Genomic DNA, 12,698 nt, shown 5'->3' on the forward strand with positions numbered 1-12,698 from the left:
TTGACTACATATATGTGTTAGCATTGTTCTAGGTTCTACAGAAAATGGGGGGGAGGGGTTATCCTAAATTAGCAAAAGTTATTTTATAATTAGTTTTGAACTAAATTGAAGAGGCCACTCTGTACATGGAATGTAAGGAGGCATAACTAGCCACTTGAGATTTATTTTGGAAATGCACATAAGCTGTTTAGTGTTTCAGTTATTTTTTTAAAACCAAAGCTCCAGAGATTTGTTATTAGTGCATATGCCCACAAAGCAAGGGGACCAAGTCATGAATACCTTGACTTAATGATAGGCCTTTCTTCCTTAAAAATTGTGGTTTCCACTGTTTACAGTAGTATCACCAAGAATAACATATTAGGAATACACTTAACCACAGAAGCAAACGACTTGCACACTGAAACTAAAGCACTGCCAAAAGAAGATACCAGTACATGGAAAGACACCTCATGTTCATGAATTGGAAAACTTACATTTTTGACCAGACCTATTAATACATCTTTGTTACCCAAATGTTACTGACCAGAGACATATAAATACATTTTTAAAGAGTGATACAATTAACATCACTGTGCAGAGTTTTTAGAATGTAAAATTGATCAAGGGTTCATTATACAGCTGAAGATTGTCATTATCATTCACATTTTACTGTTAGGTTTTTGTTCCTACCTTGTGTATATTATAAACATAAGTATATTAGCATAAAACTTTAACAAATGACACATTGTGAAGTTTTGAGCTAAGAATTTTTCTGTGGTTTTATGCAGATACTTTTGACTGTCCAAGAGATATACATACTAGTGTCTCAGAAGATGGTATTCTTCAGAATACAGTTGATTCCAATGATGTGAATGTTACACACACACAAAAAGCCTTAATGACTGATTCTAATACACAAAGTGAAAATGAGACTCACAGTGCTGAAGACGACTTTACAGGTATGTCAGGTGTAACTATTGAATGTAATAACCCACAAAGTGTTATAACACAATTGTGGGCTGGCCAAAAGAAAAATCGCTGACCACAGCCTTTAGTTTCTGAAGAATTCCCTCAGTTGATAATGAGTACTACCTCAACCATCTACAGATTCAGCAGTTCAGTTCAGTTCAGTTCAGTTCAGTCGCTCAGTCGTGTCCGACTCTTTGCAACCCCATGAATCGCAGCACGCCAGGCCTCCCTGTCTATCACCATCTCCCAGAGTTCACTCAGACTCACGTTCATCGAGTCGGTGATGCCATCCAGCCATCTCATCCTCTATCATCCCCTTCTCCTCCTGCCCCCAATCCCTCCCAGCATCAGAGTCTTTTCCAATGAGTCAGCTCTTCGCATGAGGTGGCCACCCCTATCAAAAATCCCAATATCTTTTGCAGAAATAGAAGCATTTATATGAAACCTCAAGAGGTGCCTAAACAGCCAAAATAATCTTGAAAAAAAGTTAAATGTCTCACACGTCCTGATTTCAAAATTTACAGAGCTACAGTGCTGAGGGCAGAATGGTAATGGCATACAGACATAATGACCCATCAGAGTACAGAGCACAGGAATAGACCTTCACATCTACACTCAAATGATTTCTGACAAGGGTGCCAGACTATTCAATGGAAAAAGGACAGTATTTTCAAAACTGATACTGGGAAAACTAGATACGCACATGCCAGAAAAACTAAGATGGACTTTTATACCATATACAAAAGTAACTTGAAATGGATCAAAGATCTGAACACAGATCTAGAACTATTAAATTCTTAGAACAAAGAGGAGGAAGATTCATGACACTTGGTCTGGCAGTGACTTTTTTGGATAGGACCAAAAATGCAAGCAACGTAAGAAAATAGGTTAGCTTTGTCAAAATTAAAAAAAAAACTTGCAAAGAAACTGGAATCCTTGTGCACTGTTGTTGGCAATGTAAAGTGGTACAGCCACTACAGAAAACAGAATGGCAGTTCCTAAAGAAATTAAAAGTTCCATGTAATACAGCAGTTCCACCTCTGGATATATATCCAGAAATGAAAGCAGGGTTATACCCACATTCATAGCAGCATCATTCACAATAGCCAGAAGGTGAAGCCACCCAAGTGTTCATTGATCAGTGAATGGATAAACAAAATATGGTAGATACATTCAGCCTTAAAAAGCAAGGAAACTCATGGATGGACCCTGACGTGAGATAAGCCAGTCACAAAAGGACAAATAGGATTCCACCTATGTGAAGTATCTAGTTAAATTCACAAACAGAAGACAGACAAACAAAGAGGTTACCAAGGACTTGGGGAAGTGAGAAATGGATTGGGTTTCAACTGGGGGGAGGGAATGAAAAAGTTCTGGTGATGGATGGTGGTGGTGGTGTTCGTACAATATGAATGTACTTAATGCCACAGAAATGTACACTTAAAAATGATTAAAATGGTAAAATGTGTTGGTGTATTTTACAACTTTTAAAACACCAATTGGACACAGAAAATAGATATGTACGTGTAAATGGGTGGGTACACACATATATCCCCATCTGCTGAGAGGGGCTGGAAGCTGACACCCCAGTAGCAATGGGCACATCCAATGCCCAGTCTTTCATCAGAAACCGTAGCTTGGTTTATAATACCATTCTTCAATAAAAGGAACCAGGATTCATTGGAGAAATGGCTGATTCTAGGTCTGGGACATCTTGCAACACCAAAAAGTAAGGAAGTGCTATTGAAAAAAAAAAAAAAAAGGAGGAAGGCATAGCAAAGGTATACAGGAAAAAACTAAAAGCTTCCAGTGGGTAAAGCTGAAAAAATGCAAGCAAAATAATGTAGGAGCATTACCCAGAGAATAAATCAGTCCATATTAATGTGATTAAATAAATGACAGAGAAGTATCATGTCTCCTACAAAGAAATTTATGTAGCTACTATTCCTTCAAGAAGTGGAGCTTACCTTCCTCACCTTTTGAATATGGGTTGTGCTTAGTAACTTGCTTCAAAAAAGTAGAATACAGAAAGAGAAACGGGCTTTATAGTAACCAGGGAAATACTTTCTTCGGCCATGTGATCAAATTCACATGGGTGGTGATGTCATGTTGATAACAAGAATCCTTGATGTGAAAGCAGTGAGAATAATTCCTTTGTATTCTTCCTCCCAAAACCAATAGACCTAGTCTAACCATGAGAAAACCTTAGAAAACTCTGAGGGACATTCAATGAAATATCTGACCAGTACTCTGAAACTATCAGGTCATCAAAAACAAAGACTGAGTTTAAGGAGACAGGAAGACTAACATAATGTGGGATCCTGGAATGAAAGATACTAGGGAAAAGCTAATAAAGTCTGAACAAAGTGTGGAACTCAGTCAATGGTTATATATTAACATTAACCATGACAAACGTGTGGTAGCAATATAAAATGTAAAGAGGGAAATTAGGCCAGTGTTTACAAGAATTCTACTGCTTTTGCAACATTTTTGTGTATCTCAAACTATTGTATTCCAAAATAAAGTTTATTTAAATTTAAAAAATTGTGCTTTCATACTCCAAGCAACTATATAGGTCAGACCTTACAGAACTTGAAGGAACTCCCTAAATGCAGTTTATTTCCAAATAGAATCTGAGGATTTTCCTCAGCATGAATATTTTAAATCAGATCTGTAGTTCAGCACATGGCTCTTTCATTGTTTAGTGAAGTTATTAAAATGATAATTTGAAAAGATACATGCACCTCAATATTCACTGCAGCACTATTTACAACAGCCAAGACATGGAAGTAACCTAAATGTTCCATTGACAGATGCAAGGATAAAGAAGGTATGGTATATATACACAGTGAAAAATTACTCAGCTATAAAAAGGAATGAAATAATGCCATTTTGCAGCTACGAGGATGGACCTAGAGATTATCATGCTCAGGAAGTAAGCTACACCAATACAAGACAAATATATGATACTGCTTATTTGTGGAATCTTAAAAAAAAGGATAAAACTTAACTTACAGGGACTTTGCTGGTGGCACAGTGGTTAAGAATCTACCTTGCAATGCAGGGAACTGTAAATGAGATCCCACATGCCACGGAGCAACTAAGCCTGCACTCCACAACTAGAGATCCCACATGGAGCAACGAAGACCGCGAAGGCCACAACTAACACCTGATGCAGCCAAATAAACACTTAAATATATATATACAAAATACAACACAAATAGACCCACAGACATAGAAGACAATGATTATCAAAAGGGAAAGCAGCGGGGAGAGATAAAATTAGGAGTTTGGGATTAACATATATATACTACTACGTATAAAATAGGTAACCAACAAGGGCCTACTGTATAGCACAGGGAACTATCCTCAATACTTGGTGATAACCTATAAGGAAAAAAGGATATATAATATTTATCCATACAGATATACATGTATAACTGAATCACTTTACTGTATACCTGAGACAAGCACTTTTAAATCAGTTCAGTTCAGTCGCTCAGTTGTGTCCAACTCTTTGTGACCCCATGAATCGCAGCACGCCAGGCTTCCCTGTCCATCACCAACTCCGGGAGTTCACTCAGACTCCCATCCATCGAGTCAGTGATGCCATCCAGCCATCTCATCCTCAGCTGTCCCCTTCTCCTCCTGCCCCCAATCCCTCCCAGCATCACAGTCTTTTCCAATGAGTCAACTCTTCGCATGAGGTGGCCAAAGTACTGGAGTTTAAGCTTTAGCATCATTCCTTCCAAAGAAATCCCAGGGCTGATCTCCTTCAGAATGGACTGGTTGCATCTCCTTGCAGTCCAAGGGACTCTCAAGAGTCTTCTCCAACACCACAGTTCAAAAGCATCAATTCTTCGGCACTCAGCCTTCTTCACAGTCCAACTCTCACATCCATACATGACCACAGGAAAAACCATAGCCTTGACTAGACGGACCTTAGTCGGCAAAGTAATGTCTCTGCTTCTGAATATACTATCTACGTTGGTCATAACATTTCTTCCAAGGAGTAAGCATCTTTTAATTTCATGGCTGCAATCACCATCTGCAGTGATTTTGGAGCCCCCCAAAATAAAGTCTGACACTGTTTCCACCGTTTCCCCACCTATTTCCCATGAAGTGATGGGACCAGATGCCATGATCTTCGTTTTCTGAATGTTGAGCCAACTTTTTCACTCTCCACTTTCACTTTCATCAAGAAGCTTTTTAGTTCCTCTTCTGCCATAAGGGTGGTGTCATCTGCATATCTGAGGTTATTGATATTTCTCCCGGCAATCTTGATTCCAGCTTGTTTCTTCCAGTCCAGCATTTCTCATGATGTACTCTGTATGTAAGTTAAATAAGCAGGGTGCAGGGTGACAATATACAGCCTTGACGTTCTTTTCCTATTTGGAACCAGTCTGTTGTTCCATGTCCAGTTCTAACTGTTGCTTCCTGACCTGCATACAGGTTTCTCAAGAGGCAGGTTAGGTGATCTGGTATTCCCATCTCTTTCAGAATTTTCCACAGTTTAGTGTGATCCACACAGTCAAAGGCTTTGGCATAGTCAATAAAGCAGAAATAGATGTTTTTCTGGAACTCTCTTGCTTTTTCCATGATCCAGCGGATGTTGGCAATTTGATCTCTAGTTCCTCTGCCTTTTCTAAAACCAGCTTGAACATCAGGAAGTTCACGGTTCACGTATTGCTGAAGCCTGGCTTGGAGAATTTTGAGCATTACTTTACTAGCATGAGATGAGTGCAATTGTGTGGTAGTTTGAGCATTCTTTGGCATTGCCTTTGGGATTGGAATGAAAACTGACCTTTTCCAGTCCTGTGGCCACTACTGAGTTTTCCAAATTTGCTGGCATATTGAGTGCAGCACTTTCACAGCATCATCTTTCAGGATATGAAACAGCTCCACTGGAATTCCATCACCTCCACTAGCTTTGTTCATAGTGATGCTTTCTAAGGCCCACTTGACTTCACATTCCAGGATGTCTGGCTCTAGATGAGTGATCACACTATCGTGATTATCTGGGTCATGAAGATCTTTTTTGTACAGTTCTTCTGTGTATTCTTGCCACCTCTTCTTAATATCTTCTGCTTCTGTTAGGTCCATACCATTTCTGTCCTTTATCAAGCCCTTGTTTGCATGAGATGTTCCCTTGGCATCTCTTAATTTTCTTGAAGAGATCTCTAGTCTTTCCCATTCTGTTCTTTTCCTGTTTCTTTGCACTGATTGCTAAAGGCTTTCTTATCTCTTTTTGCTATTCTCTGGAACTCTGCATTCAGATGCTTACATCTTTCCTTTTCTCCTTTGCTTTTCGCCTCTCTTCTTTTCACAGTTATTTGTAAGGCCTCCCCAGACAGCCATTTTGCTTTTTTACATTTCTTTTCCATGGGGATGGTCTTGATCCCTGTCTCCTGTACAATGTCATGAACCTCTGTCCATAGTTCATCAGGCACTCTATCAGATCTAGGCCCTTAAATCTATTTCTCACTTCCACTGTATAATCATAAGGGATTTCATTTAGGTCATACCTGAATGGTCTGGCAGTTTTCCCTACTTTCTTCAATTTGAGTCTGAGTTTGGTAATAAGGAGTTCATGATCTGAGCCACAGTCAGCTCCTGGTCTTGTTTTTGTTGACTGTGTACAGCTTCTCCATCTTTGGTTGCAAAGAATATAATCAATCTGATTTTGGTGTTGACCATCTGGTGATGTCCATGTGTAGAGTCTTCTCTTGTGTTGTTGGAAGAGGGTGTTTGCTATGACCAGTGCACTTTCTTGGCAAAACTCTATTAGTCTTTGCCCTGCTTCATTTTGCATTCCAAGGCCAAATTTGCCTGTTACTCCAGGTGTTTCTTGACTTCCTACTTTTGCAGTCCAGTCCCTGTCATCCTAATAACCCCCAAATGTTCTCCTGGGTCAAATCTTAATGAGTCTTAGACTTTCGTTAGCTTGGGGATTGTCCATTATTAAGGTCTTCTATTTCAGTCTCACCATTCATAAGGACAGCTGATTTTGTTAACACATTAATTACTTTTGTATATGAGATTTGTGCAAGCATGTCAATCTATGAAATCAAAAATTAAGCATCTGATAAGTTCTCCACCTATGATACAAGACAAATTTTATTCAAAGAGTGTATCACCTTGAAATGTAAACTTGGTTAAAAACAGAACCAGTGACCAGCTGTAAGCATTGCTGAGGATATAAGTAAGCTTGGTAAAGATAACTCGGGCCTCTAATGGGCAGGTAGGGTGGAAAAACCTGCTCAAGTCTCCAGACTGCCATAGTACCATGCCATCCTGGGATGCTACTTCTCAGCACAATCCTGCTGTGCTAAGTCACTTCAGTTGTATCCGACTGTGCAACCCTATGGACAGCAGCCCACCAGGCTCCTATGTCCACAAAATTGTCTAGGCAAGACTACTAGAGCGGGTTGCCATTTCCTTCTCCATCTCAGCACAACAGTATCATTCATATTCAATTATAAGGTCTGTCACCAATAGTTTGTTCTTGTAAATTAGAGGTTAAAAATTAACCCAACATTACCACCTGTATTCCCCTATTTGTTCTCTTGAGGGGGCAAGAAATGGAATTATAGCCAGCCTACTAGAAATTCCAAGCAACTCAGCTTATTAATTCTGGTCTATATTTCTAAACATCATTAAGTGATAGAAAGATTGAGAGCCTCTATATTTCCGTTAGAAAGAAGTGAGTTTTCGAATCACAAGTCTTTAAATATATTTGTGAAATTTCACAGGCTTCAGATTTAGTCTGGAACACTTGAAAAGCTTATTCTTAAATGTACAATAGTGATGTTTGAGTTTCTCAGAGTAGTCCATATCCTAGAGTCAATTTGGCTACACACCTTCATGTTTTATCACCAGGTGCTTTCAAAATCATTTCACTGGAACCTCCTAGTTCTGACACAGAACCGAGAGGCCATAAAAAAGGGAGATTTAAAAACCCACCATGTAATTTCTGCCATGAAAAGCAAATAAAGTGACAAACTGGGGGGCGGGGGAGGGTGTGTTTAAAGCCAGGTCATCGTGAGAAAGGCTCTTGCCACTTAAGAAAAAGACCACAAATAATAGCAAAGAGGTCATTTGACATCACTGAAAGGCGATCAGTGAAACTCAAACTCAGCCTGTGGAAACCTCTAAAGGTTCACAGCATTTCTCCAATAAATAAAATGGAAGGGGAAACATAAAAGAAACAAAAAACAGAAACTTCAGTTTCACTTAAGATATTTGATCAATAAGCTTACAAAAATATGCTTAACATCACTGACTGGGACAGTAAATTAAAACCTTTTGTGTCTAATTTTACACAGAGAATGGCTAAAATGACAGGCTGGAAATATCAAATGGTGAGGATGTGGACCAACTGGAACTGTCATATTGTCTGGGATATCTAAAATAGAATGATCACTTTGGAAAAGGGTATGTCAATTTCTAGTAAAGTTAAATATATATCAACCTTGGGACTTCCTCAGCAGTCCAGTGGTTAGGATTCCACACTTCCACTATAGGAGGCACAGGTTGAATCCCTTATTGAGGAACTAAGATTCCACACGCTGTGTGGCATGACTAGGAAAAGAAGAAAAGAAACAAAATATATATATATATATCTTTGTAATTCAGGATATTCCACTAAGTACTTACCCAAAAGAAATTAAAACGTAGGTCCACAAGAAGCCTTGCACAAGATGTTCATAGCAACTTTATTCATGATAGCCAAAAAATAAACAGCCCTTCACCAGACCAGTGAAAAATTAAACTATAGCATATTCATACAGTGAAATACTACTCTGCAATGGAAAGGAACAAAGAGCTCACACACAAAGATGAACCTCAACAAATGCAGAGTGGGAGAAATTTACATAAGAATACATAATGATTCCATTTACAGGCAAAACTATGGTGAAAACAAAATCCTAACCAGAAAGGACGGAGGAGGAACAGGAACTGACTGCAGAAATGTTCTGAAGTGATGGAAATGCTCCATAGCTTGTAAGGGGTTTGGGTTAGAGTTATGTATCAACACTCATCAAAGTAACATTTGTTCACTTCACTGTACATTTTACCCCAAGAATAAGAAGTCTACTTAATAATATGGATGCTACAAAGCTTAAGATTCAAGTACAGATGTCTACAACTTGGACACACATAAACAAAATGCATTGATGGATGCATAAATACATGAAGAAAATATGGTAAAATGTTACTTCCAAAATCTAGGTGGTAGTATGTATAGGCATTCAGTTTTTCCAAATATTTAAAGTTTTTATTAAAATTTGTTATTAAAACATGTTGCCAGAGAAGGTAATGGCACCCCACTCCAGTACTCTTGCCTGGAAAATACCATGGATGGAGGAGCCTAGTGGGCTGCAGTCCATGGGGTCGCTAAGAGTCAGACATGACTGAGCGACTTCACTTTCACTTTTCACTTTCATGCACTGGAGAAGGAAATGGCAACCTACTCCAATGTTCTCGCCTGGAGAATCCCAGGGATGGGGGAGCCTGGTGGGCTGCCATGTATGGGGTCGCACAGAGTTGGACACGACTGAAGCAACTTAGCAGCAAAACATGTTGCAGAGGAAAGAGACATAATTCAATTCATAGATCCTGATTCAAATGTACTTTTTAAGAAATTATTTGATAAGAAATTAGTATTTCTGGAGAAATGGTTATTTTTAAATTGGGGAGGTTGAGCAGCATGTGGGATCTTAGTTCCCTGACCAGAGCTTGAACCCACCCCCCTGAATTGGAAGCACAAGTCTTAAGCCAATAGTGTCCCTAAAGTCCTCTTTCTAAAAAGAAATACAGGATATACATATATTCAGAAAAAATGATGGTGTCTTGAATCTGTTTAAAATTAATGAGGATAAGCAGATGGGGCTTATAAGAGAAAAAGAAATATGGGGAGAGGCTATGAAGACAAGTTCATACAAAAGAAAATCCAAAAGCCTTTAAACATGAAGAAATTCTACACTGTAAGAGAATACCATTGTGGATTTTTAACCTTGGCAGATTGGCAAAGAGTAGATTGCTAATACACTGTTTGAGGGGGTTGTGAAGAAATGGGAACTTGCATTGCTGGTGCAAACTAAGAAAAAACAAGCTATAGACAGAAACTGAATTTTAGATATAAGTTTACAAGTGCACATGCTCTGACCATTTATCCTATAGAGAAATTTATGCATGTACAAAATGACCTAAATTTATACAAGGTAATTCATTCCAGCATTAAAATAGCAAATGACTATAAACAATTTATATGTTCATCAGTAATGACAGGTTAAATTATAAATTACATCCATACTGTATAACCATTTTAAAAAATGAGAAAGTATTTTATGTACCAATATAAAATATTTAGGATGTATTAAATGGGAAAAAAAGGTAAACAGTAGTATACTGTATTTTTAAAATAAATGAAAATGCCAATATTCACCTATTATACAGTAAAATCACTGGAAGTTTACATTAGAAAATATAACCATGATGACATGGTTGCCTGAGAAGAGGAACTAGGTGGCTGAAGTATAGGATGGAAGTAGATTGTTCACTGTATACCCTTTCATATCTCTTGAATTTTATTTCCTTCAAAAAGTAAAAACACAAAATTTTTAAATTATCCTATTTATTCTTGTATTATCAAGGCTTTAGAACCAAATTAAATCTTCCTATAGTCCTCCTTCCTAAAATTCAGTAAGGAAACTACCCAACTAAAAAACTGGGCAAAAGATCTGAACAGACAATTCACCAAAGACAACATGCCCATGCAAATATATATAAGGATGTCAATATCTTATGCAATTTATGGACCTTCAAATTAAAACTAAATATCACTACACACCTATTAGAATAGCTAAAATTCAAAACACTGACAACACCAAATACTGGCAAGGATGAGTTGCTACAGGAATTCTTATTCATTCCTGGTGGAAATGCAAAATGGTACAACCATCTTGGAAGACATTTTGGCAGGTTTTCACAAAACTAAACATAGTGTTACCATATGATCCAGCAATCACACTCCTTGGTATTTACCCAAATGAGCTGAAATCTTATGCATACACAAAAAACCTACACACAAATGTTTATAGCAGCTTTATTCCCTTAGTACAAACTTCAGAGATTTATTTTCTTATCTGCTGAATTCAAGCAAGGAAAATGTATTCCTACTACATTAGAGCAATTTTTTTTTCCCTAAACTGCTGAAGCTTAGGCACTTTACTGCTGAGATACGACACTCTACTAATTCAGGTCCTAGCAACTGAATGTCAACCCTTTCACTTAATTTAGGGAAAATTCTCAAAGTAACAGTATGTTTTAAATTATGATAAATAGGATGTGACCCAGAGAAAAATCTCCCAAATGAGAATCTGCTAAGGCAGGGGGTCTCCAACCCCTAGGCCACGGAGCACTCCGGTTAGGAACTGAGCCATAGAGCAGGAGGTGAACAGAAGGCGGGCAAGCAAACAAGAAAATCTTCATCTGCATTTACAGCCATTCCTCACTGCTCACAGTACCACCTGAGCTCCCCCTCCTATAAGATCAGCTGCAGCATAATAAATGCAATGCCCCTGAATCATTATGAAACCACCTGTGGAAAAACTGTTCCACAAAACCGGTCCCTGGTGCCAAAAAAGTTGCAGACCATTGTGCTAAGGGACTGTAGGGCAGAGGATGCCAATAGAGCATGTTAACTAATAATTAGCAGGGTCACTTCCTCAAAATGTCACATAATAGCAGTGGCTTTCTTCCGGTTCTTCCTGGCCACACTGAAGAAATACTGAGGATTCAGAGCCTTTCGTTCCGTAGTGGATTCAGTCTCCCTCTGCACCTGGCAGAAGCCTCTCAACCAGACATAGAGGGACAAACAAAACGGTTCTGCTTCACTCTCTGCTAACAGTGAGTATATCAGATCAGAACACAGTCTTCAGCAGTTTTCCCCTATATGCTCCTTATCAGTATCCACCCCCTCCCCCTTGTAATTCTTTTGAGCAGGCCAAAGAAGGATACAGGTAAACCTCAACACATCCAATCCCACTATTTTTGACAGCTTTACCACAGAGGAGATTATAAAGACACAAAGGACCCAAAGCCAAGAGCAAATTCACTGCCACTATTCTTTCAATAGAAAATGATGATGCACAAACCAGTGTTGCCACATTTTGAGGGGGGCAGGGGGAGTATGTCTTTAGATTGGATAAAAATAAAAATTACTTTTACTCTATTATGTGCTTTTCTTCTCTTTCCTGCACTACATTTGCCTTGTCAGCTATTACTTACTAACATAAATTATGAGCAATAACCTATTAAAGGGAGTATTGAAAAGTATTATATGAATTCATGAGATGACTTCCCAAGAATGCACACCAGTTTTTTTTGAGAACTTGGTCACTAATACAGTAAGAAGATATACCCCTTCAAGCTTACCCACCACAGAACATCTTAATGCTTTTGCTCTAATTCTTTTCTAAGAGTTGTACAGAGAGAGAGAGAGAGAGAGAAAAGATCATATTCTAATAGCTCATACAGCTACAAACACCAGTTCACATAGCTCAGTACACTCAACCACATATGAAAATACATTTCTATCTAGGTAGTAACATGGAAGATGTTAAGCTGGTTGATTGAATCACATTCTTATAGGATGATAAAAACAAACACAACTAAAAATTAACCATTTCTTCTTATATTAATAAACCAGGACTTGTAACAAAAATATATTAGGTTGATTCACACAC

Source organism: Capricornis sumatraensis, chromosome 7, assembly GCF_032405125.1.
Source record: "Capricornis sumatraensis isolate serow.1 chromosome 7, serow.2, whole genome shotgun sequence".
In the NCBI taxonomy this organism is placed as follows: Eukaryota; Metazoa; Chordata; class Mammalia; order Artiodactyla; family Bovidae; genus Capricornis; species Capricornis sumatraensis.